We start from the raw sequence: 27,996 nt of genomic DNA on the forward strand, positions 1-27,996 counted from the left end.
ATAGTACGGGTTGAAAAATTGACGAAGGTCCGTGAATAAATTAGCTGATGTCAGTATGGCTATTTATTTTTCAAATGCTGTGTTTGTCTTCTGCAAAGTTGCTTTTTCGCCTTTTTCGCAGTGCTGAAAAATATTTAAAGTTAAAGATTAAAGAAGTCGCTTCTGTATAAACATTTCCTTAGAGGGTGGAGTATTTAAAGGTTGCCAGTATCAATTATAAATGGCCCTGTGACACTCGAAAAAACAGAGCTAGTTTTTTCGCCTGTAAAATTTTTCTCTCTATTATAAATAGAGCATTCAAACATTAAACGTCACACGCACTCGAGTGTGTTTTCATTCACTGGTAAACTGAATGCCGTAGGTTGACGACAGCGAGAGAATTATAATGGCATTAAATTGGCTCAACGAACAGGAACACAAAGGAAGAAAACATCCACTTTAGTTAAACCATCAGACCATTTATTTAATTCCTATTTAATAGTTTTTTCGCTTATTTAGAGGATTTTCTACTTTAGTTTCCGTGAGTTTGGTCGAAAGCTGGGAAGACAAAGCTGTGGTCTGGAGTAAAACCTAGAAAAATGATCAGTTCGGCAATTAAATGCCGCAATATGCGAGACAGGAGATAAGACATACGAGGATAGTCCTAGAAGTACCCTATTTAACTTAAAGAACGTTGAAGAACTATGAACACTTGAAGAAAAAAAAACATTGGAAAATATTACATTTGGAGAATGTTTCAAAATAGGCATCAACCTCGGATTCCACCTCTTCATTATTGGCAAATTTCTTTCCCCCGAAATGTTTTTTCAAGTTTAGTAATCGAAAATAATCCGACGGGGCTAAATCTGGCGAATAGGGTGGGTGAGGAAAAAGTTCGAAATAATGTTGATTGATTTGGGCCATCGCGATGATGGAAGTGTGGATTAGTGCGTTGTCTTGATGAAACAAGATTCTCCTTTTCTCCAAATGCGGTCGCTTTTTTCTAATTTCTTCACTCAAATGCAGCATTAAATTTGTATATTTTCCGTTTATTATTTTTCCTTTAGATAGTCAATAAAATTTATCCCATCTGTATCCTAAAGAACTGGCGCCATCACGGTTTTTGCCTTCTTTGGAATCAATTCTCCCCTCTAAATCCATTATTTTGGCTGCTCTATCGTCTTAGATGTGAAATTATGGACTCATGTTTCATCCATGATTATGAGCCGACGCAGAAACTCGGCTTTATTACCACGAAATTTTGCCAAACACTCCCCTAAAACATCCTCATAGCGTTATTTTTATTTAATTATGAGTAATAGTGACACCCATCTTGATCACAGCTTTCTCATATCCACTTGTGCGATCAAAATCCAATGTAGAGTACTTTTTGAAATTTGTATCTTCCAGTGTAGTTTTGTGGATTTTAATCACTATTTCTGAAGTGGTCAGATCTGAAGTGTCAAGGGGTCGAACATTGCGGAGTTCATCTCGGCAGTTCGTACTATCGTGTTCAAGCTCTGCTGCTCAACATTTTACAGTTGTTAATGAAAGACCAGATTTTCCCGAGCGGAATTTAACCCCGCTTTGATGTTGGATGAACCAAGACCTTCCAAATGAAAGTATTGAATCACGTATCTATAAATAATTTATTCATGTTCAAGAAATCTCTAAAAGCGTTCAATGAAAAGGGCTTCGGACCACCCTCAAACTTTAAACATAAGCTTTTTAAGATTAGGTTTTTCTAATTTAGACAATTTTTTAATCAAAAAAATTGCCTTGCATATATCAGATCGGGTACTTCTGGGACTATCCTCGTAGATTGGATTTAACGAAATCTCCATATCAACTCCTAGAGCTAAATTTAATTTGCTGATGGATTTGTTCCGCACATAGTCAGCTCAACCAGGTGGGAATAAATTCAATTAAAATTTCCTAAGAATTACTGGTCGATTTTTGGCTTCGAGGGTCAATTGTTGATCACAACACAGACTAATGAAATTCGATGTGAAAGTTTCCTCGAAATTTTAGGAAATGTTCTGAGCTCCTCCGCAATTTGATCTGGAAATCTGGTATGTGGATGAATCTCATCAGTTTGATAGCGAGTTTCTGAAAATATTGCATGAAAATACGAGATGGGCAATCTACCATTACTCTCGAGAGCATATCGTGTTTATCGAGATGCGTAGCGTTGAGACAAACTCACGACATAGTAATGAAAATTCTCCTCGAGAACAAAATATTGATTTATTTTCAATCACGAATTTCTAATTCACTTTTTGAAAATGCACTTGAATATTATTTGTTTAATTTATTTGATTTTAGCTGAGAGATTTCACTATTAATTTAATAAATATATGCATGTGCCAGAATTACGTATACCGTTACAAATAAATAAAATGGCGAGGTTTTGCTGCATTTAAATAAATAGTAATTTATAAATTTTTTGTAATAATTATGTCATTTGACTTATCAATAAATATTATTTACATGTGCAGCAGGGAAATCGAACGGGGAAGTGCGGACGGGAAATCGGGCTACGAAATTGGGACGCGAAGGAGAGCATAGCAATGTAACTAAATTAAAAAAATGCAGGGGCGCCATCACCACATATGTGGTTAAAGACAAATTAAATGCAAATTTACTAATTAATTAATTAATTGGCAATTGAGTTAGGTTGAGAGTCAGGTATCCGCGAGAGAATTGAATAAATTTGTGAGAGTGTACTTGTTCGACACATAAAAATGGAGCGATGACAAGTGAAAAAAACAAATAATAAAATAAAAATAAAAAATAGGTTAAATTAGGTGCAATGATCATGGAGACCAATGACTTACCTCAATTTTCCCCTTTGGAGACGAGACTTGATTCAAGCGAAAAACCATCACTCCTCAGCGACTGACGAGGAGTTTTCAGGGCGTTCCACTTATTTTATTTACTCGCAATCCATCCACTTTATTTCTGTTATATTTCTTTTTTATAACAATTATATACGAGGGACTAAAGATGACGACGCGCCATCGAAATATTATCGAGGATTCCATCCGAGCCCTCGATAACGGGCGAATGTTATTCCCAGTTAGTTTTAAGCGAGAATAGGGTGCAACTTCACCGCTCCCACAATCCTTGCTTGTATGCGAGGGGTGAGGCCTTCCAAAAGAAAAATAATAAAAAAAATAGTTTTGTACGCCCAGAATATCTAAACCACAATAGTACGCCCCTGTCATAAATGTATAGACGGAAGTTTAATGAGCGGCACGAAAACAGTTTACGAGAAATTGAGAATTATTCAAATGGGGTTGCTGGTGCGTGTCTTATCGTTATGGCACTGGGGTCCCCGCATAATTTTATTGCGCACGTATACTCGGCCGTTTCCCTTATTTTTTCATCGTCGAAATTAGCAGTGAGGTATACGTGGATCAATCACATCCCTTAATAAGCTAGCAGAGAATACTCGATATAATTTGATGGCATGTATTCAATTCGTAACAAGCACCTAATCAGATCGAATTTCACTTAAGCGCGGTGTTGAACGCAAATTACAATATTCCAGTTTGAAGAGCATTCAATTCGACGATGGCTCGAAACTGGAGCTGAAAGTGGCTGTTCGCAATATATTTGATGTTGGGCAATTTAATCTTTCGATGTTGTCATATCACGGAGTTTAATAGGCACTAAGCAAAAAACTTGAGATAAACATCGATTGAAGTCCAGTTTCAACATGAAATCTGGTTTAAATTTTTTTTTTTTTGCGGAGTTATGCGGATGGTGAAAGGCAAACAGAATTACTCATATTAATGTTTAGGTTGACTCAGTCCTTGGAATCGTTAGAAAGTTTCGTCCGGAACTCTCTAATAACAGAGATTTTAGAGCACGAGTATGTTTCGAAAAAGCGGTGAAATTGGATTCAGGAACCGTTTAAAATTAACGAATACGACTGAGTAATTTTGCTGGCCAAAAGCAGACGATTTTGGACCAGAATTGCTTCCTTTCATTGTTACTAGAACATTGTTGGAAACAGGTTTCTACTATTTACGCGTGTTAGTGAGTAATTTCATCTAAAGTCGTCGAATAATAGAGGAACAGTAATTAATTCCTACATTGGCATTGCTAAGCTACTTTGAAGTTGTTCAAAGAGTATCGTGAAGGACTTGCCCTTTGTCTCTGTTTATCCAATTTCATATCAAAATGTCCGCTGGAATATATGCAAAATAAATTGATTTAAGGCTGTAAAATTTTATTCAAACGCTACCCGGTACGCAGGATTCAAGACCCTTCCGAAACTCAAAAAAGGTCACAAATGAATGTTTTTGGTGGTGATTTCGTTTAATTAATGTTGACCAACCAACCCGTTATTGTTGACCATACGCAAATGTTTAAATTAGCGCAATGCTTATTTTTTATATGCAGGATATTTCAGTAACTCTGTTACAAGGCCATATCTCCGTAATGGTTAGAGATACACGATAATGTTTTGGGGACACATTGTTTGCTTTGAAATTCGTTATGCGGTGAGACTGCTGTTTTTGCTATTTCCCGTTATACCGGAAGTAAAATGAAACACCCTGTATATTTTTAAATTTTGAGATTTTCTATTCCCTAGACCTCACGTTTAAATGCCATATGATATTTTTGGCTGCGTACAGTTCAGAAGCGCGCTATATAATAACTACAACACCCGTATGTTACTCAGTTAATTCCTGACGTCACTATTTTTTTATTTGTCCAAGTTTTCCTCTTGAATTTTTAAACGACAGTATAGCATGTGCAACGCAAAAACAGCCAGAATTTGCTAAAAGATCTGAAAATGCAAACATTGTATGCAGGTTGGTGAATACTCAACGTGGTATTTGTTTTTTGCGCGATGTAGTTTCATTTTAGGGAAAATAAAGTTCTTTGCCTAATGATTAATCCATTAAAATGGACATTTTAAGTATATCAACAGTGGGGTGCCATAGTTCTGGCATAAACTCGTGTTAAGTAACGAGTACTAAATTTTGGCAAAAATCGTAGTTTTTAGTAAAATAAATTAGTCACAATTTTAAACTTTAACGCCTCGTGTAATCGAATTTACCCGCAAAATTAACACTCTACATCATATAGCATATGAAAATTAAACCTTCATGCTACTCAATTTTCCGAAAAAGCCAAGAAACATATTCTACTTTTTACCATGTTAGGAATCGATCTCATCAATTCGCCCCTTTTCGAAGGAATAATGTTTTTCCTACAATGCTCTAATTCGGCAAAGGGTTGTAGGATTTGTGGGATTATAATTATGCCCGAGAATTTAGAATCATCGGAATTTCAGAATTTCAATTCAAGCGATGGTTATCCAGTGGGGACGAAATGTTGTAAACGTGTTCCCTATTTTTTACTCGAATTGTTCATTTTAAAATCAATAATTTGATTATTTTTATTGCATTTTTTGTATTATTTTAAAAGGCGAATGTTATGCTCAGTTAATTTTAAATGGGAACAGGGTTCACGGCTTCAACACCCCTATTTGTGTGCGAGCCGTTATTCCTAAACAAAATAAAGAGAAAAAACGAGCAGCCTTAGCTGCAATACCTACTGCTTCTGAACGGGGGATTTTAATTAAACAAGAATTCCCCTTTGGCATTCAAAAATCCTAAGAAAACATATGTCTCTGTGACCGTTAAAAATAATAGCAGTGTTCTGATTAAAAAACAAATTTTTAACAAATATTTCAATGGATAGGGTAATTCCCCTCCATGCATCATCGTATTGCTACCGATTTTGATTTAGGGCATGTGAGACCCACAAAATAACCCATGTTTGGCAACATTTTATTAGCTACTGATTCGACGTTTTGATGTTAAAGGGAGGTAACAGAGCATTTTATGGAAGCCTGAGCCGTATGCAAAAGGGGGATAAGTTCGTTGTACACAAGGGTGAAAAGGGCTGCTTGACTAGTAAAAGGCGCCGCGACACAAACGCATCACAAGTTAATGAACAACGTTATGGAATAATTGAGTCTAGGGAGTTTTAGCAACGTTACATAATGTGAAACTAAGCTAAAATTAATTAGAATAATTTGTGCAGGTTATTCCTTGCTTCATATCTCTCTTGCAATAAATCCTTTAAAATGATGCTAGAGGGCTTATTGCCTGAAGCCTTCAAACCACCTCCTAGAGAGAAATTCCTAGACTGCTTCAACGAAAATGCTAATTCTCCGCGAGGTTGCGGCTTCTACTTAGCCGATACGTGAATAACATGGTACCTGATTGTGTCACAATAAGATTTCCCCACTGTTTCGTCCCCTAAAAGGTAATTAAAGAGCCACAATAGAAGACAGGCATACAACGGAGGTAGATCGGGACTTAGTGTGGAAATATCAAATGGGGTGCATGGTATTTAATCAATTGGAAACTTCACGTTTCGTCAATATCTGGAGACGAGGTGCCGTAGAAAATATCTCGTCTAACTTGGATTGAGAAGAGCTGTATTTAGCGGTAGATTCCGAAATAAGATAAATTGCATCTGAAAGCAGTGAAGTGTACAAAATGTTGAGGCAAATAGCACTTTTTCATTCTCCTCGCACGCAAACGGCTGGCTGAACGTATTATGAAAGGTTATTTCAGAAACAGATACTCAGCAGCAGGAAAATGTTATTTATAAACACCTGCTCTATCCTGCAGAGCAACATCCATTATTTTCTGACCTGTTTTGCATAACTGAGATAAAATGTCAAAACGGCAGCTTGCTCGAGTATGGAAATGATTGCTTCCGTCTGGAAAGTTCAGATTTAAATTACATGTCTCGTTTGGATCAGGCTTTTCTCCTTTCCCTTTTCATGATGAACATGCTATTACGTAACAGCCTTTTTATTGAATGAAATTCATGCAGGTGCTGATTAAGAGTCGTCCATCAATGCGTGTTGTAAACGCTTCATTACCGCGATTCCAACGGGGATCAATTCAGGTTAGTTCAGGTTAGTTACTTTTTTAATGGTGTCTCGTAGCTCTCTAAGGTTTTCATTTCCTAAGCTGCACGTATTTACTCAACCGTTTACGAGAAATTTCGCGCTTAAGTTTTTCGTTTAACTCATATAACTGAGGGGAGAACGACATGCGCAGTTTGGTTTTTTCGCCATTCACATGATGAACGTGCTATTACGCAACAACTTTTTTTTAAGTGAAATTAATGCATCCGCTGATTAAAAAATATTAATAAATGCGTGCCGTAAACGCTTCATTACTGAGGCTCCTTCAGAGGTTAGTTCAGGTTGGTTATTTTTTTGAATCGTATCTTCAAAGAGTTTTTAAGTTTTTGAGGCACTAAGGTGCACACGTGTACTCAAGATATTTGCGAGAAATTTTGTACTTAAGTTTTTCAGTAACCCCATGTGCATAGTTTAGGAGAGAATGTGTACAGGGTGTTCCATTTTCGTTGGAATCGTGGGATATCTTTGTTATTAGCAAAGATAGAGAGATGCGGTTTTCGCGAACCTGTCTCACTCACAAGTGAAATTAATGATGGTGTTGACCGACTTGATCCAGCTATCGTCGTTTATCCACCACAGAGAGTTTTTGAAATTGTCTTATTTTGGGACCCCCTTATAGTTTGAATATGCATTAAGTTATTGAAAATGTGAAAACGATGTCGAATAGAGACTTTTACGTAGAATCCAGTAGCGTACTCTGGTCTACAAGACCAATGAAAACCTTATCAAATTTTATGAACAGGAGGAATGGGAAATATTTCAGGTCCATTTGAAATCCTCTCTTGCGTCTCTTGGCATTCAAACAAAATTGATCAAATCGAATGAGCAGTTTTCACGCGTGTCGTAAGTTTTCTAATTAATGCTGACAATATTTAGTCTCGAAGCTTGGTCGAAATTTTAGATTAATTTCAGCGCAACGAACATATTTTAATGAATTGGATTAGAGCGGCTTTTCAAAACTTTCCGAGGAAGGCCTCAAACTTTGCGGGACTTACTATTGTCGTTACAAATTGGTTATTACCTCTATATTAAGAAGCGATTAGTAGATAGAAATATGAGCCGTTGTGTGGTACATAAAGCTCCGCCTCTCTGATTTCCAAACATCGCCAGCATAAGCAAACGACCTAAGAAATAGGAAATGAGTAGAACTTAAAAACATGTAGGGAAGTACCTATAATAATTAGGTACTGGAAAGTTGGACAGGAGGATGGAAAAGCTTCAATGTTAGGTCCCATTTCACAGAAACTCTCCTCGTTCTACCTATCAGCAATTCCATAATTTTGCCTTCACGGAAGGGTACCTAATGAAAAGAGGCTGAACCAGATTTCGATTCCAGTAAGGTCACAATTATCAATGTTCTGAAAAAAAATTCTTCTGGCGTTTGCTTAGAGCGGCTTTTTGCTTCTTTACAGTGGTAAGTAAACCTTTTTTTAATGATTTTAGATAAAGCCAAAAGAGAGCAAAACCTGAAGAACCGTAAGCCTTCTCAATTCCTCAAAATCGAAAAGGACATGAAAAAAGGCGTAAACTTTGGTACAGAATCCTCTAAGTTTTCAGTCAATTTAAGCGGCATTAACGACTATCCGCATTCCTACTCACCCTCGGATTCCAATCGAGCCCTCTAAAGAAGCCTTTACGATACGATTTATTCACTCACGGACACTTTTCGCTGAAATTTTGATAACAATTTATCTTTGGAGGAAGTTTATAACCAGTTCCATAATGTTTTTGCCGAAAGTTCTAGCCAAGACGGCTGTTCGGAGAGCGTGTATGGGGCGCCAGTGCAATGGGTCGAGTGGCTGCAACTTAGGGGCGGTGCAATACTAGTAAGGCCCGTTGTAAATTGGGCAAGTTAGCCAATTAAGTCAGTCCAAAATAAGATAAATTCCAATTCCTTTCAGCAACATAAATACAGTTGCTTTATGTGCTTTGTATTCTTCATATATATTTAATTATTTTAAATGAAATATTTTCGATACCCCATATATGAAATTAAATCTTAATTTAAAATAATTAATTTCCGTTCTGTCTGGACTGCGGATCGCCGCAGGGGCTCATTCGAAAGAGAAATATTTAGACTTTCTCGCGAAGTCCATGTGAACTCCATCTAGTGTCGGTGGTGGAAGCAGTGGCGTAGGAAATTCAAAATGTGTCATTCCGTTTGGTTGACCTACTGTAGAAGTCGTAAATATCGGTTAGAGGAAATTTCATCATCGGAAAAGAGGACGACTCTTTCTAGACGTCAAATCTGTATAAGAGGACAATTGTGACGAGCTCCTAAATTTTTTGCAATTTTTACGCTTGCGTGGCTCGATTCTATTCGGAATAAGGCTGAAATTTCAGACATGACATGAGGGTATTAGACATGGGATATTCAGGGGATTATTTTTCTGCACTGGAATTGATTCCGCAGGATAAAATGGTGAAAAATACAAATATGCAAATTCGCCAATCTTCAGAATTTTAAATTCAAGTACAGTTTAGATAACGCGCCGTAATGTGTTTAGTCATATAAAAATGTTTCGAGTCGTCCCTATCAATAATATCACTATCATATTTCGTCTAAAATACTAAGAAAATGTGTACAACTGATACTCGATAATGTAAACACGTAATAATGAAAATAATGCGTTAATGTAAACATTAAATTTGGGCTATAGGATCAAGCAACGGAAAGAATTCCTGGAGACACAAAAAATAAGGCCAATGATAATAAGGAAAACCAAGAAACCACGCTAATTTCAAAAATTTTAATGTTCCTGTTGATTAGACCATTCAAAAGTCGTTTGGATAACTAGCAGTATATTGCTGGAATGGTTCTACAAGCGTTTTGTTCTTAAGGTATGACAATAAATTTGTAACCACAAATGTTGTACATATTCGTGATTTGAATATTCATTAATTTGTTGACAAAAAAAAACTAAAAAACATAAACTTCCTATAAAAGTGTTAGTATTAAATAATGCAGTAAGTCATCCTTCATAGCAACAACCGAGGAGCGAGAATCGGTCAATGTTTGTCATGTAGATACCGCCCAACCTAGTCTCATTAATTGAACCCATGGACCAGAAAGTAATTAAACTCACCAAACTATACAATAAAAAATTTCTACTTTTGTTTGTCTTATCGAAAAACCATGAACATATCTGAGGCTTTGTGACAGGTGACATTACGAAAAGTTCTTTTACATTTGCATTTGGCCTGGAATTCAATTTATCAGTGAACTATTCAAAAATGAAAAAAAATCTCCTTTATGCCAATGAACAAGATGTAGCTAATGTTCCCTTAAGCGTAATCAGGGAACAATTGCCATTCAATGCTGATGTTCTTATCAGTGCGTCATTGAATGTTCTTGATTTATTGAAAATAGTGAATCCCGACATTGTTTGCATTTCAGCTGATATCAATTTATGAAGTGAAGACAAGCGGACGAATGATGTTAATAAGGAGGAAGATATGGACAGTAAAGAGGATGAGGGCCGTTCCATCGAAGTTAGAAGTGCAAGCTCTAAAGTTCAAACTATACAAGTTTGTAGCCAAATTTTAGAGTGAGCTGAAAGAACAGAAGCATCATACACGAATATTTTAGTTTTTTGTAAATTACGAGCACTGGAAGACAATGCTAAGCGCCAATTTACGTAGACCAAAATTGCAGATTATTTTTCTTCGAATAAAAAAAAATATCTATCACCATTACAATATTTGTATATTTTTTATACACAGGGTGGCGCATTGAAAACGAAAAATAGTAATTTTCAGGTATTTGAAAGTTTATATTCGAAAAATGCTCGGACACGTGAACTTTACATTCGATGACGATACATTATGAACGTATATTCGCTCCTTTCACATCAACCCTATAGCGGGGGTGAGTTAAACCCCTAAAAACTTAAATGAAAAGTAAAGTCGAATGATGCCTTGTTTGACAGATCTTTCGATTCTTGACATAATGATCTCTAATTTGACTAACTTTGGTTGAACAGTATTCGAGAAATTTTATTAAGAGGTGTATTATCTGATATGAATTATTAATGTGAAATTGGCAACATCTGAAGTAAAAATAACATAAAGCAGATACTTGCGCTCCTTTTTATTCTGACAAAAATATAATGTATCGTTTTCATGTTTTGAATATTTTTGCAAAAAAAGAACAGAAATTTGTTTGGCACATACTCACAAAATAAACAGGCCTTAAACTACATGCATAATTCCGTTTACGTTTTGCCAATCAAAAATGATTCATCCGATTGCAGAGATTGTAGAAATCATTCAATTATTTTTCGAAAATCATCAGTGTGTCATCCGGATCGCCTAACTGTTCAGCCATAATCATGAAGATAATCAAGTGCAACGGACGAAAGTACGTATTGGAATTAGTTCATAAATTTTGTTAGACTGCTCTGTGGGTAATAAAAAAAAAATCACGGAAACCCTCCCAGAAATGAAAAAATCGATGTCGCAGTTTTAAGGCAGGTTCATCTGGATTCTACATTAAGTACTCGTCAATTGGATACTGAACTTGAGTTAGTCGACGCACTATTCGAAGAATATTAAGAGGATCATTATTTTCATTCGTATAAGATCCATTTATTGGAAGAATTGAACGAGGATGGTTGTAACCGCCGTTTTCAATTTTGCGAACTCATATGTGAACGTGCAATTCGAAATTATAATTATGTATTTAATATTTTCTTTTCTGATGAGTATTCGTATTTTCTTAACGGTACGGTGAATCGGCGTAACTGTCGATGTTGGTCTCATTAAAATCCTAGAATTTTTCATGAGACGCATACCCAGATCCACAAAAATCAAATGTTCGGTCTGTCATTTTTGACGATCATTTTTTTTGTCCTTTTTTCTTACCGAGAAACGTCACTAGTGACGTGTACTTAGAATTATTACAAGATGCAACTGATCCGGCATTAACAGAATTATGCGAAAATAATGAAAATTACATTGAGGATCAATTGATATTTCAGTTACATGATGCCCCTCCCCATTTCATATTGCGTGTCCGAGAGTATTTAAATGAACGGTTTCCAGGTCGTTGGATTGGGAGGACAGGCACAATTGAGTGGCCCCCACGATCACCAGCTTTATCACCTTCGGATTTTTTTCTGTGGGGTTAGTTAAAAAATAAAATCTATGCAGCTCAACGAAATTTTTTAGAAGATCTTCGTCAAAGGATATTAAATGAATGCCGTTAAATAAATCTGCAAAAACTCCAAAATGTGCGACAGTGATTTAAGCAAAATTTGTCCAACTGTTTGGAAACTGGTAGTCGCCACTTCGAATGTTTAATCAACTAATTAATACGTAGGTAATTATTGAATGTGTGCTTTTTGAAAGTTGTTTTGCATTAATAAATTAATAATCCATCACTAGTTAAATAATTCAGTATTTCAAATTAATTTCTTTTGGGGGTAGGTTTGCCTCTCTCAAATTGTTGAAATTATCAGAATTGTTTTGAAAAATTAGTCAAAAGTGCCTGCTTTATGTTATTTTTATCTTAGTCGGTGCCAATTTCATATTGCTAATTCATATCAGATGATACATTTTTCAATAAAATTTCTCGAAAACTGCTGAATCAAACTTAGTCGAACTGGAGATCATTATAACGAGAATCGGAAGACCTTTCAAACAAAGTACTACTTGACTTTACTTTCCATTTAAGATTTAATGGGTTTAACTCACCCCGGTTAGGGGGTTGATGTGAAATAAGCGAGTATACGTTCATAACGTATCGCCCTCGAATATAAAATTGCAATACTTGAAAATGTCTCTGTTTCGTTTTCGATGCGCCACCCTGTATATGTATTAAACATTTCTTCAATAAATAGTTTATTATTTAAATGACGTTCGTTAATATAGACATTTTAATACCATCTGTACTAAGGTACTAGAAGTATTTGAGCTTTCCACTGAGATAGCTCAATTATTTCTCGTCAGAGGTGAGATTGATTTTTTTATTTTCTATTTGCTCGACTTCATCTGACCCTACGAAGAAATTGCGGCCATAAGCAGCCAAAACATGATGGATGCAGAAAATTTTAAAACTTGCGACTTGCGTGTTGTATTCCTGGTTCTTGTATTGTATTTTGACGAGTAGTTTCCCGTAATAAATTCACGGATTGTCGAATTGCGTGCATGAAAGCAGCATGACATTCAGATTTAGTTTCAAGAGTTTCATGTGTAATTCTACTTCCTTAACGGATTGAATTACTTTGCTGTACCAAAACATAAAAAACTGAGGTATTAAACGTGTTCGCTGTTGAAATTCCAATATATTCGTTGCAGATTTGCAGAAGAAATCGTATAATAGAAATTTGGGGTGGGCTGAGTTCCTACGTAAAACCTACAAAACAAATTTACGCGCCGTTGGTTCGTTTAATTAAAATTTTCAGTGTTTGAGCTTATACGGAGCTTAGTTGCATAGATTTGGCCACATTGATTACATTTCGCATTCTTTTCATGTTCTCTGGCAATCCGTCAACATCAGGCAGTTTTGAAACAATTATACAGAATTTCCTCTAGTTTAACTTACAGGGGCCAGAAAAAGTATTCATACACCTGTAACGCTGTTGAACAAAATGAAATAACAATATGACTAGTATATTCAAACATTATCTAATTACTTTTGTTCTAAACGGCAACATGTAAACAACTAATATGTAAGTTTTTTTTCACTAAATCATATTGCTTATAAGTACTATTGCAAAATGTTTGCAAACATGTGATAAAATTAGCCCGCAAAAGTATGAATACATTTGCGTCGGCACACAAAAACAAGTCTGACTCTGCAAGGGAGGCGATCGTATCTACGGATATTTATTGCTAAATTATACAAGCTCGTAATAGCAACTGAATGTGAGTATTAGATCAGGAGTTAAAAATAATCGTTTCAAGACATAATGGGTCGGAAATTAGGGAAAACGACAATTGCTGTAAGACAAATAATAATGAGGTTACATAAACAAAATAAATCCTATCGAGAAATAGAGTAAATAGTTAATAGAAGTTTTGCAACTCCTCAAAGCACTGTCAAAAAGTTTAAAAGTGAAAACTCCGTTAATAGCGAACGAACAGGACGACCAAGAAAAATGACTGTTAGAGAAGACGGGAAAATTGTACGATAAGTCCAGCAGAATTCAAGAATAAATGCCACACGTTTAGCTTCACGGGTTAAAGAAATGCTTTCAGAAAAAGTAAGTTCCGATACTGTACGAGGGATAATACACTGACATTCAAAAAAACCGCAACACCAAGAAGAACGCATTGTATGTATTTGAAATTTCGGTATGATTTTAGACTTGTAAAGAGAAAAAAATGATAAAAATTTCAAGTTCGTATTTTAATGCGATATGAAGTTTTTCTTTACTTTTTTATCTGTGACGATCGTTCTTTTTGCATTTTTTTTACAGGCGGATAGCGATAAAGGTATTATTGTTAGTACCATATTAAATGTGTGGTAGTGCAAAATGCCTCGTGTACGCCAACATTCAGTTTATCGGCAGTTCACTCCCTTTGAAAGGGGAAGAATTGTTGGTATGCATGAGGCAGGTTTATCTTTCCGCGAAATTGCACGTAGATTGGATCGAAACGCATCAACAGTGCTAAGAGCTTGGTCTAACGAAGGGTCAGTAAATCGTCATCGTGGTAGTGGCCGTCCAAGAATGACGAACCCACGCGAAAACCGGCGACTTCGTCGTTCAGCGACAGACGCCCCGTTTGAAACAATTCCGTCTCTTGGTGCTAACTGGGTAGCCACCCTAGATGGAAGGGTCTCCCTTAGTACCATGTATCGCAGAATTCGAAGTTTTGGACTAAATTCATATCGTCCTATGCGTCGGCTTCCATTATCACGAAGCCACAGGGTGGCCCGAATGGAGTGGTGTCGTCTGAGAGTGCAATGGGTGGACGAGTGGAGAAGAATCGTGTTCAGTGATGAGAGTCGATTTTGTTTATGGCGATCTAATGGATGGTTACGTGTTAGAAGGCGCAGAGGAGAGCGATTAAATTTTGACTTTTTGGAAAGGCGTCATTCTGGTTTAACACCAGGTGTCATGGTTTGGGGTGCTATCCAGTTTGGCAGTCGGTCTCCTCTTGTTTTCATTTATGATAGATTAAATGCTCAGAGGTACATTAATAGAGTCTTAGAACCGGTTCTTGTACCATACGTGCACGACCATCCTGGAAGCACATTACAACAGGACAATGCGCGACCACATGTAGCCAACGATACTTTGAGGTATTTGGAAGCTGAAAATTTGGATACTTTGCCTTTGCCAGCTCGGTCTCCAGATTTGTCCCCAATAGAGCGTGTATGGGATATAGTGGGTCAGAGACTTCAACGTTTAGCTCGCCCTCCAGAGACCGTAGATGAACTCCGCGAGCAGGTGCAGATTGCCTGGGATACAATACCACAGGAAGATATTGACAATTTAATTCTAAGCATGCCACGTCGCTTACAGGAATGTATTAATTTAAGAGGAGATACCATCCATTATTAAATTATTATCAAATTTTTTCACTTATTCACAATAATTTTCTTTTGATATTTTGATCGTTTTTATCTATTACCCGACCCAACGTAATGCCAGAAGTTCAAACATGTACGATGTGTTCTTCTTGGTGTTGCGGTTTTTTTGAAAGTTAGTGTAAAAAAAAGGAGGATACAGTTCAAGAGTGGCTAGGAAGAAACCCCTTATTAATGAAAAATTTAAACAGAAAGGTTTAAAGTTCGCAAAACAATATATAAATACCCCATCAGATTGTTGGAATAGTGTCTTATTTTGTTATGAAAGCAAATTTAATATACATATTTGGTTCATATGGTCGACAGTTGGTAGGACGAAAAAGAAGGGCAGCTTTAAATCCCAAAAATCTGCAAGCAACAGAGAAGCATGGAGGTAGTTCTTGTAAGTTGTGACACTGCATGTCAGCCAATGGAGTGGGAAATTTAATAATCATTCCAGGGATCATGGATAAACTGGTTTATTTAAATGTTTTAAAAAACAATCTGAAGCAGAGTGCTAAAAAACTAAACATGGCTCGAATTTATTCATTTTACCAAGACAATGACCCCAAACACTCGACGAAAATTGTTTAGGAATGGTTAGCATACAACATACCAAAAACTGTTAAGCTTCCGCCCCAATCGTCAGACATCAATCCCATAGAAGATTTATGATATGAATTAGAGAAACGAATCAGAAAACATGAAATAAGCAACAAAAATGACTTAGAAAGAATTTTGCAAGAAGAATGGTTAAAGATTAATCCTTCTGTAACATGAAACTTGGTCGAATCGATTTCTCGACGCTTAACAGATATCATTAAAGCTAAGGTCATGCCACAAAATATTATTACATATCATAATATTACTTCTAATTAATTGTAGCATGTACGAATACTTTTGCGGTCTAATTTTATGATATAATGGAAAACATTTTGCAGTAGTATTTATAAACAATATGATTTAGTAAAGAAAACATTATAGAATAATTGTGACATGTCGCCGTTAATAACAAAAGTAATTGGATAATGTTAAAATATACTGATCGTACTGTTACTTCATTTATTTAACCACTTTAAAGATGTGTGAATACTTTTGTTGACCACTGTATATAAAGCACAATTTGTCTTATTGATCTGTATCTAGCAATTCACTTTCCTATTTTAGGGGAATATCATCTAAACTGCCCTTCTTCAATGAACCAAAACGGTTAAAACGACGATTCTGTTCTGGGTTACATCTTTTCCTTTTCGGCCTGCATGGCTTCGCGTCACCGCATTAATTTTCCGCGATAGAACACTAATGGTGTATTCGGGCGTCCGCAACAGCGCGCTCAAAGCGCGGCAAAATGGTCGACTTTTTTGTCTGTCCTTGTGTTTTGGACGCCTGTTTCACATGATGTATGGCAACATGTTAGACGGACGGAAAGAGCATTCGGTGGCCTTATTGCCGCACGCAGCGCTCAAGAGCTTTCACAGCAAAAATACGTAAAATAATTCAATGAAGGACAGATGCAGTAGCAACGGTTAGTTCCACTATGGGAGTTACAACGCGCGTGGTGAGTATCCCATATTCAAATCAACAGATGAGGTTTGAGCCCGTGAACTATGAATGCGTTAGGGAGTAATGCTGCGAAATATTAAATGTTTGGACCGAAAAATCATTTTTAATTTTCATTAGCCAACGTCACGGCTTGTTAAGACGAGCTCAGGTTAGCTTTATAACACCTGTTTCATAACCTGGATAACTATGTTGCGAATATATTTACAAATACCTGTTGGCAAAATAACACCTAAATTGAGAATTCTGAATTTAAAGCTATTCAGGATTCCCGCTAGAATATTCCGTAATGAGCCCATTTGTGCATTTCATATTTATAGTCTGAAATCGCTGCGATGGTTATATTCCTAAATTACAGCACAATAGCCAGTGTTAATCTAGCTTCTACTGCTCTAGTTGTATGTGTCTATGCCAAAGAAATATTTGCCCTTAGAGTAAATTACACTCGATAATGTGGTCCGACAACGTGACTGGTCAGGACGCTAAGAGCGCTAGGACTGCGTTTATCACTCTTAATTAAATGTCTGATAGCCCTGCAAAGGGTAACAACACTAAATGAAATTCTTTGTTGGAACAAACAAGGTCCATTCGCCAAACATGTAAAGGTTCGAGCAGTTTTTGAGATCAACATTGATTTTTACTTTTGTCAAAATCGTTTTAAGGATGCACCGAAAACTGAGGTGAAGTGAAACTAGTGCGTAATGGAGTTTTTCGGCACATAGAAACTTGGGATGGAGGAATGACCTGAACTAAACGAGGAAAATTTTGTGAGGAAGAAATACCCGAATTACAGCATTTTGCTACTTTCAAAACAAGTTTTTAACCATTTTTATATGAAAATTATTTCGCGTCATCGATTTTGTCATGAATTTTTTCGTTACGAAACAACGCATTATACGGTACAATACCCGATGATGATTTATTTTCCTTTAGTCGCTTTAAGGTTGAATCGTTCAATTATTATTAATACCCTTGCCATAGACAGCCAATTCCCTATAAAATGCTAAACAAGCACATTGCTGACTTTTCAACTTACCATCGCGGCATTACAAGCAGTAATTTGAATGGTCTATAGATTTCCAATAAAGCCTTGGTTTATTCTGGAAAGTAGGACACTAATGGAATATACGGAGCCTTGATGAAAAATCCTCAGTCTGTTTGACTCCCTCAAGTCAGTCACTTCGCGATCTATCGTTGAGATTTAACGAATTGCGTCTTCTTCCAGCTCTAATCGAGGGGGTAAATAGAGTGTTCTGTAAAAAAGATGAGGTATATGTTTCGATCACTCAGGTGTCCAAAACAAATATGTTTTGAATTAAATTGAGTTTTATTGTGTACGACATTAACATCAAACACAACTAAAAATTATCAGAAAAGATGAAATTATTTATAAAGAGAATGGTGTATCATCCGAGTCTAAATTATGTCATCAATTCCAACCCTGGCGATTTCATAGAAATACCCAAATAAGCGGCGAGGCGCCATTAGTTTCGGGTCCCACAAAGGGATAGTCGGCGCCACGATGTCGCCCCCAACCCTGTGCATTTTGGCAGCGGGCCTTCCCTACTTTGTATCGATTCCGCGTTCAAGGAGTTTAGGTTATGACGCCATAAAAAGGTCGTAGCAATCCCACCTTTTCATTTTCGTCTATCATGACATCAGCTAACTATTATTGCAAGCCCTTGTAACACAAGCCTGAAGGTTTTTAAGGTCAAATTCTCACATGCTATTTAAATTAGTGGTAGAAACTTGAACTTTCTTCCGAACACTTAGTGGACGCTTCTCCAGTACTGAATATAGAGCTCGAATCCTATTGATTCTTTTTTTACTTCTTTGTCCAATTTCTTAATTTCCTATTTTCTCTATGCGGTTTTTTAGTTTTGTCGGCCAACAAGGATAATTCTATCATAGCAAAGTAATTTTTTCGATGAATTTTTGTTAGCTAAACCTGCAATAAGTAAACCTCTTTAAAGATTATGTTAAATTCGTTAAAGAGGTTACGTACGTCTTGAGGTAAAGTTGATCTAGATTATCAAGCAAGTATATAACAAATATGAGCTTAAAACGGCTGCATTATGTATTAAATAGCTCTTATGAACTCGAGGAGAAATTCATTACGCGTCACAACATTAATAATAAAGTTAGTAGAGAAAGGAGGCGAGAATACATTCCACATTAATTATTGGTACAATAAACCCGTATAAAAATTAACACCTATTTCAACAACAAACATTTTTATGGAAATTTCATTTATGATATATAACATTAGACGTAATACTGGAAAATTTGTTCCTTATCGATACCAGCGAAAAAGAAAAAAAAATATATTCGTGTCCTTTGTTTCTGTCGCGTTCAATACAAACTGTTGTCCTTCAGGAAACTTCCATGAATTAATTTTTTATATGGTTTGTGAACTTTTATTTAAAACACATTCTCCAATGACTATCTCAAGATTATCGATATCCCAAAATAGTATTGGTTTACAAATATTTTGTTTAAAAAAAACCCTATAAAAACGTACAAATGAGTCGAATCAGATAACGTAGGCGACCAGAATGCTTCAAGTAGCAATCAAGTCAAATTGCTCTTCCTAGAACATTTTCAAATGGCGTTCTTTAGCGCGTCTTGAATTATATACAGGTGCTCGGTCTGGTACCACAAAACATCCCTTATAACCAGAGGACTACCATCGAGCACTGCTATTAATTCAGTCTTTAAGAAATTTAAGAAATCCTGAGAATTTAAGTTCTGTTTTTGAAGGTGTACATTTATTTTGAAAAAGTATTAAGCGAGACATTAAATTATAAAAGTTTCGTTCGTTTTGGAGTTACCATCCCACCACTCCATTAGATCTCAAGGAGGTTTCGCTTGTGTTAATAATATTCAACATATTCGAATATACAGTGAATAATTTTAATATTCAGAAACTGAAATATTTTCATTTTATTGTGAATAATTTTATTTAAATCCCAATTAATACCATACAAAATAATGTATTTTATAAAATATGTGTTCTGTTGACAGCTGACGTAATTTCCATTGTATAAAAGTAAAAATTTCCAACAAATAGTAAAATTAAAATAAAAGTAGGTGTAAATTCTGGGTTACTTTAATATTCGGTGACTGCATAAAATATTTTTTGTGCACTGGAATTTCATTGGGATGTTGTTTTGATACATGTATATAAACTCTGTTGATGATAAAAAAAATCATTTCAGTTACATTTAGGTCATCGTACTATTAATAGGTATAACGGCTCGAAAGGAATACTAATTTTGATATACGCCTTGTGATTTTCCGTGATGACAATGGAAAATCTGAGAGAAAAATTTCTGAGTTATGTAATGTAAGCACGAGTACAGTGGCAGATATCATCAGACGATTTAAACAAGAGAATGGCATCGAATCTATACCCCAAAAGGGTCAATTAAAAAATTGCATGAGCGTGACAAGAGAACCATCTTTCGAAAAATCAAAAATAATCGAGCATTGAGTGCACCAAAATTAACCGATGAACTCTTCAAAGACATTGGGAAACAAGTTTACCCTCAAACAATACGCCGATCATTAAAAGATAAAGGGTACAATGGAAGAGTTGCTGGGAAAAAACTATTTGTTAGTGAAATCAACAGAAGAAGAAGATTGAATTATGCAAAAGAGTTTATTTTGAAGCATGATACTTGGTGGAATGACGTTATTTTCAGTGATGAAAGTAAATATATTTTTAAGACCGATGGTCGAAGAATGGTGTGACGAAAGAAGGGTAAAGAATTTAAAATAAATAATATTAAACCTCTTAAAGTTAGAAATGGAAGCGTTATTGTATGGGGGTATATTTCCACGTTTAGACACTTTGGAGTAGGTGAAATCATTTTAATAAAATCTATAATGGATAAACATTTTTATTTGAATGCTTAAAGAAATAATTTACGTCAAAGTACTCAGAAAATGGGAATTTCAGATACTTTTAAATTCTACCAAGATAATGATTCCAAACACGAATCACGTTTAATGCAGGAGTATTTACTTTACAATTGCCCTAAAGTATTATAACGACCACCCGAATCACCGGACCTCAATCCCATCGAACAGTTAAGGGACGAATTAGACCGACAATAAAAAATACTGAAATATCTTCGAAGGAAATGTTAAAACAACGATTAAAACAAGAATGAAACCGTTTTCAAAGAGATTATTTGAAAAAACTTTTTTGCAATGTGTCTAAATAATGGTTATCCCACAACATATTATTTAAGAAAATAAATAGTTTATTAGTGTGTGGGAATTCAGAAAACCAATGGCGTCCGAATGTTGAAGTAACCAAAAATTTTCAACTAATACATTTAATTTTGTTAGTTAAAATTTGTATTTATTTCAATAAAAATTAAGTTACATATTAATCAAACACATATTTTAATAAAATATGTTATTTCCCATAATTTTAATTGTGATTTGAATAACATTACGATAGTTGTAAAATGAAATATCGTGGTGTCCGAATATTAAAGTTACTAACTGAACTTGTAATTCTATATCTTCAGGGTTTTCGATCGCTTACGAGTTCTTTTGAAATGATCACCTTGCCGAACCAATTATAGTTAAAAAAATTAAACACGTTTACCATTGGCGCGTGCAAAAAAGTTCGGATAGGTGGGGGGTGCGGGAGAGTATATTTTCTTGTGACATAACACTGTATAGGGACTATAAACTGCTAAAGAAAAAAGTCGCAGATGAATAGTCTAATTATCTTCGGTCAAGGAATGTGCGGTTAGCGTATTGGACTATGGTTAATTTGCAACATCCTGTATAACAATGAACTAGGAGACCTGGGAAAGGACCTCGTATGCATTAGCAATGAGTGTTGATAAGGAAGTTAAGAGCCATATAAATGCGAAGCACATTAGGCGGCTAATAATTTTCCCGAGACAGTTCGCAGCTCTAAAACTAGCCAGATATTTCATTATAAAATGTGCATTTTGGCGAAATTACGAATTCATAGTGCCCGGCATATAATTTAGCACTTGGATGCGCAAATATGTCGGCTCAGATAACGTTTTAAACTGCCGTTCCACCATGATTTCTTTCTTCTTAATTAGCCATGCTAAATTTGGCACAATGGCCACTGGTTTTTGGGAAATTTCTGGCAGTGCCAACAACGAGTTAAACTGTGTAATACATTCTGGTAGCTACACGCAAAGATTTATTGCAGGCAATATTTCCATTCAAAGCTTCTAGTATGGGTAATTTGATCATGTCGAAAATTCAAAATTACGAATTCTTTCTCAACCTGGTATCCAGGTACGTGCGAATATGCCAATATGGAACATTTATCAATCCATTATTAAGTAGAGCATTATGAAGCCTCAATCAACCTAAAAGAGAAGTAGGCTCGAATTGCTTGGAGTGGGTTATCATTAACGAACTTGCCTTACATGGACGAACATGCTCGATCATCATGTATTTGATGTTTTTGCTTACCCAATTATTTTTATGGCGGAATAATGCCCGACAAAGATCCTTTTAAAATGGAAAAACTGGAATTAGAGGCAAATGGAAATGCAAATATTGGTCTTTCAGCCAAATCCATGTTATTTCATGGTGTTTATATCTCGATTATGCTAGTTTGCGTGAGCATCCTCCTTGTCAGGAGAGGCTGTTTGTTCAGTTAAAGCATATTTACATTCAAGACCTAGGCAGCGAATATCAATTCCCTTAGAATTTATTATTTCCCAGTTTATCTTCAATGTTGCAATAAATATAGAGTTCGAAATTGAAACCGTGCCCTTTGTGCCATTGAAACTTTCCTTCAAACGAAATTATTCAGACGTTTTGTTAGGTAGTTTTCAACAGAGGCATTGATTCGAAAAATATTCACTCCCTTCGCTTCCAAAGAGGCTTATTTAAAAGTTAATTTAAGAGTTGTCGAAAAGCAAAAATTCAGGTTTAAATTGCAGTTTCCTCGAATCTTTCGCTTACCTCGACACAATTTAAAGTGGTAATAATAACAAGATAACTTGAAGCATAGAATTATGCATAAGCAATGGGACTTTCCTCAGGAAAAACTCCTCGTCTTTTTCGTCTTATTTTTTGACGAAAGGGAAACAAGAAAGCTAAAATCGCTTACCTGGAGTTCCAGGAAAATATCCTCCAGAAAGGCATCTCAGGGATGAGGCTGTTTTTAAGAAATAATGATAAAATATTCCATGAATTTTCTTTAAAGAGAGAAATATTGCTGAAACCAGAGGAAAGGAAGGTTAGTGCTTTCCGGTTAACCGAAAGATTCATCAGAAGGAAGTGTAAAATTCAGTCTATTATTTTCGCTTCTGGAAAGAGTAAATCTGGACCAGATAACTGACTATAAGTTACGGCCTTCGGGGAAAGTTTAGAATGGAAATGTAAATTCTATTTGTGATAACCCCGCTCCACATTTCCTCGTAATAGTCGAGATACTTTGTAAAATATTTGCTTCAATTCAAGTAAATTTAAGAAGGTGAGATCTGCATATTAGATTTGAATAGAACGAGATCTAGATGGATCAGGAAATTACCTAATATATGGTTAGTTCGGGTTAGTGGGGAAGGTCCTTGATACTAGCAGAATTCCGACGCTCAATAAAAAATTCGGTTATGTCTCCTCAGAAAAGTGTAAATGGGATTCCCATTGTTTGCTTCATTTAGTTGTTTTTTCATGAAAAATTTTGTATTTAATTTCAAAATGTTGAATGGGCGAAGATACACTCATGATGATTTTTTCGATTTTCGAAATTTTCAGAACTCGTCTGATGAACGCAAATAAACTCAGAAACAATTTAATATCCAAAATTCCTTATGAACACGAGACATCTTATATGGACGAATCCTCTAGATGTTCAAAGGAGAAAATTAAAAAAACCAAATTTTGTTAAAAATAGGAAATTGAACCAAGCAATTGTTTCATTTGTGGCACCGATATATGTATAGTCTCTTTTCCAGTAAGCATGGTTCATCAATCTAACAAGATCAAGATTAACCTTCGACACATACAAAGAGATTAAATATTCACAGGTGATCCGCATGATCGAGCACTAATCACTTATCCCAAATAAATCATTCAAAATGATGATGCGACTCGTGTTAAAAGCGTCATTTCTCGATTTGACCGCGGGTGACTCAATCCAGCAATGCGATTGAGACGAGGAGTTTTCAAAGTGTTTCACATATTTTTAGTAAAGGGTGACTGATATTGTGAGTTAGTTTTAACTGAAAATAATGTTCAATTCGACCTTCGACCGCTCCCACCATCCCTACTTGCGAGTGGGGTTAATATGAGATGAATCCCCAAACAAAGTAAGAGAAAATTCGGATGTTGAGCGTTCGGATCGATAGGTGGATGCCGACAACTGCTTATGATGACAACAATTTTTAGGAATTTGGCTCTCTTTATACTGGTTGCGTAGGGACTAAAGCATCTGAGGTCTTTCCCATCAAAAATCTGTTTATACCCTGCTCTGTAGTAACTATTCATCATGAAATATGATGAAATGATCCGGATCTCCTGCCTTCAACTCATCTTATCACTCTCTTCTGTCCTAATCTTCTATGTAATTTTTTCAATCGGCCCCAATGGCTTCGATCAGATTATTAACAATTAAGGTCACCTGTTAGAGGTAGAGTAAAATTATATCAGCTCCAAATAGACCGTTGCATAAGTTCGTACCCAATTTTCTTTGACAGAAGTAGTTGATTAAATACCCGCATTTCTATTTAGATTGTTAAATCTTTTCGCATGTACTGATAAGGTTATAATATTACGTATCATTTTAGTGTCATGTACTGTATAAATCAGATGATTTGTGTGTTGGAATATTTTTTTTAATGAAAAACGAAAAAGTTCATTTATGGCATATAATGTTATATGAATTTCTAAAAACTTGAGCATTGCGGCCGAACAAAAAAACATTCCGACTGCTTATTTGGATCGTGTTTCTGCTCTTGAGCCGGTCAAAAAGTGGTTTGAAAGGTTCTAGAATGGTGATTTCACTTTAGGACGTCCACCTGGACGGTGTCCTGTCGCAGATGACGATATTGTAAGTAACTTTGAGAGAAAAAATTCAGGAATAACAACTGAGGACATTGCTGCCAGATTAGACACTAACGTTTCAACCATATTTCGGCACTAAAGGGATTAATCTAGTGTGACGGGTGAAAAACTGTTGTGTTTTATGTTTTTCGATAGTTTATAGTCATAAAATTAATATTTCATTGTTGGTTTAAGTGATTCTTTCCCTTTTGACTAATAATAATGCTTCAAGACAGAGGCACAAAGGGCGCACACTAGGGATCCCAGTAGATAGATAGGATATATGGTAATTGAATAAAAAATAAGATAATAATCGAAGTTTTCCCTGCGTATGCCTATTTGAACATTCTTCTACAGTATTATCGTATATTTTCCATATTCGGCCGTTGTATTTTTCAATTGTTAGTACAAATACAGGGTGTCTCCAAAATCAGTGATATCCCTTGAAGGGTAGATAGGCTAAATCAAAATAAGTCGATTTAACTAAATTTACCTTAGACCAAAAATTGATAATAACCGAGATAGAGGGTGTCAAATTTAAAAAATAAATCGCAACTTCTTTAATATGTCTTCACTAATTCGAACGAATTTCTAGAAATTTTGTATTCAGGAATTTCTTGAGATGACAAATTCAAATATATCGACGATTTTCTATCAACGGTTGTATCCTCTAGAGGGCGTCACAGGCAGCCATTAGGACTCATTTAAACTGGTAAGGTGAGAGAAAGGATTTGTCTAGTCCAAAATAATCTACGCCGTCACACAAAAAAGTTTTGGCAGTTTAAATGAGTACTAATAGTCGCCTGTTGTGTCCTCTAGAAGATACACCGAAATCGTCGATAAATTTGAATGTATCATCCCAAGAAATTATTGAATACAAAATTTCGTGAAATTTGTTTGAAGTAATGGAGAGACATTAAATAATATTTTATTTATTCTTTTACGTTTGACATCCTGTATTTCTGTTATTATCAACTTTTAGACTAAGCCAAGTATAGTTAAATCGACTTATTTTGAGTTGGCCTATCCACCCTATCTTATCCTTCAAGCGATAATGTTGACTTACGAGACACCCTCTCTAATCGCACATGAATGTCACTTGATTTTCGAACGTGTGGCATAATCAAAATCTGAACCGAAAACTGCTACTTTAAACAGCAAAGAAATGCAAAATTTGTCGTATTACGGATTAACGATCGAAGGGCATCTCCCAATTTAGTGGAGGCCTTGCGCAGAGTAGTGTCTGGTACTTATTATCACAGAAGTTATACGAACGAAAAGACGCAATGTCACTTTTGTCCTGCAGGTGAAGTCTTGTGATGTAAGGGGCAACAGCATGAAGTTAAAGAAACCACGCTAATCTCATCTACCTATTTTCGATGAAGAAACTCAATAGGTTTTAATGCACACACAACATTTAATATATGAAGATTTGAGCCGACACGATCTTGTGGAGCGATGTTTAGATTCCAACACGTGAAACAACAACGAGAGTTTCAACTTTTCCGTTTGGCACCTGAACACGTATTTTGCGGCAAGAAAATCTGGGAAATTGCCACTTGTACTGTTGCATATACAGGGTGTCCTCGAATTACGTGGCCAAAATAATACCGCAGATTGTTTGAGTGAAAATAAGTCGATTTAACTAAACTTCCCTCAGTCCAAAAGTTGATAATTATGGAGCTACAGGGTGTTAAAGTTGAAAAAAAAATCACATTTTCTTTAATATCTTTCGATTTCTTTGAGTTAATTTCACGAAATTTCATATTTGAGGGTGTTTTAGGATACGAAATTCAAATTTATTAACGATTTAGTTGTTTCTTCTAGGGGGCGCCACAAGCGACCATTAGGACACATTTAAATCTCTGTAACTTTTTCGTGCCACGGTGTATATTATTTTGGTATTTAAAAACCTTTTTCCCTACCTTTTATACTTAGAAAAGGTATACTTTATTGACGTCGCTAGAAGCAACGGTTTTGGAGAAAAACGCATAATTCTAATGCGCTGCATATTTGCGTTGGCGCTTTTAAATAAATAACTCAGGTGGCTATGTTTTTAATTGACATTTTAACACTTGAATTTGTTTCTCAAATGTCAGTTTTTTTATTTAGCCCTCAGTTTTTCTTGTCAGTTTCGCTTCTTGTTCCTGTAAATATCCATAAGTATGGTCAATAATAATTTAATTAATTAGTAAGTGTTATTCTCGCTTGTTGTTGTTTCTTTGTTAATTATTATTTTTGTTTTCTATTTAATAATATCTGATTTTGAAAACTTATTGTTACACCTTTACTAATAATTATTTTTGAAAAACTTAATTTTTTTTAACGGAAAATAATTTTTAGGTAATTTGCATGCATCATCAGGCTTAGATGCATTTTTCTCTAAAACCGTTGCTTCTAGCGACGTCAATAAAGTATACCTTTTCTAAGTATAAAAGGTAGGGAAAAAGGTTTTTAAATACCAAAATAATATACACCGTGGCACGAAAAAGTTACAGAGATTTAAATGTGTCCTAATGGTCGCTTGTGGCGCCCCCTAGAAGAAACAACTAAATCGTTAATAAATTTGAATTTCGTATCCTAAAACGCCCTCAAATATGAAATTTCGTGAAATTAACTCAAAGAAATCGAAAGATATTAAAGAAAATGTGATTTTTTTTTTCAACTTTAACACCCTGTAGCTCCATAATTATCAACTTTTGGACTGAGGGAAGTTTAGTTAAATCGACTTATTTTCACTCAAACAATCTGCGGTATTATTTTGGCCACGTAATTCGAGGACACCCTGTATATTTAACGAAGGCCACTCACCCATTTTGAATATGTTTGAGACAATGGGATGCCTGTTTGGTTCACAAACTTGAGGGTAAAAACATAGTGAAGCATCGCACCTCGCCGGACACTTCGGCGTTCACCT

At 35.6% G+C, this 27,996-nt stretch overlaps 2 protein-coding genes and 1 long non-coding RNA gene across 6 annotated transcripts in view; 2 read left to right on the plus strand and 1 right to left on the minus strand.

Moving 5' to 3' along the window:
- The window catches only part of Fas1 (fasciclin 1), a 146,849-nt gene that overhangs the window by 34,870 nt on the left and 83,983 nt on the right, over window positions 1-27,996 (plus strand). The gene's annotated exons all lie outside the window — the stretch shown is intronic.
- LOC136340826 (acyl-CoA Delta-9 desaturase-like) overlaps window positions 1-27,996 on the plus strand; it is a 147,327-nt gene that overhangs the window by 7,974 nt on the left and 111,357 nt on the right. The window lies entirely within an intron of this gene.
- Window positions 500-27,995, minus strand: LOC136340855 (uncharacterized). The gene is made up of 3 exons (XR_010732381.1): window positions 27,891-27,995; window positions 18,058-18,274; window positions 500-570 (listed from the first exon to the last, which is right to left on the minus strand). It is a non-coding gene; the product is annotated as an uncharacterized lncRNA (long non-coding RNA).

This window comes from Euwallacea fornicatus, chromosome 8, assembly GCF_040115645.1.
Source record: "Euwallacea fornicatus isolate EFF26 chromosome 8, ASM4011564v1, whole genome shotgun sequence".
NCBI classification, from domain to species: Eukaryota; Metazoa; Arthropoda; class Insecta; order Coleoptera; family Curculionidae; genus Euwallacea; species Euwallacea fornicatus.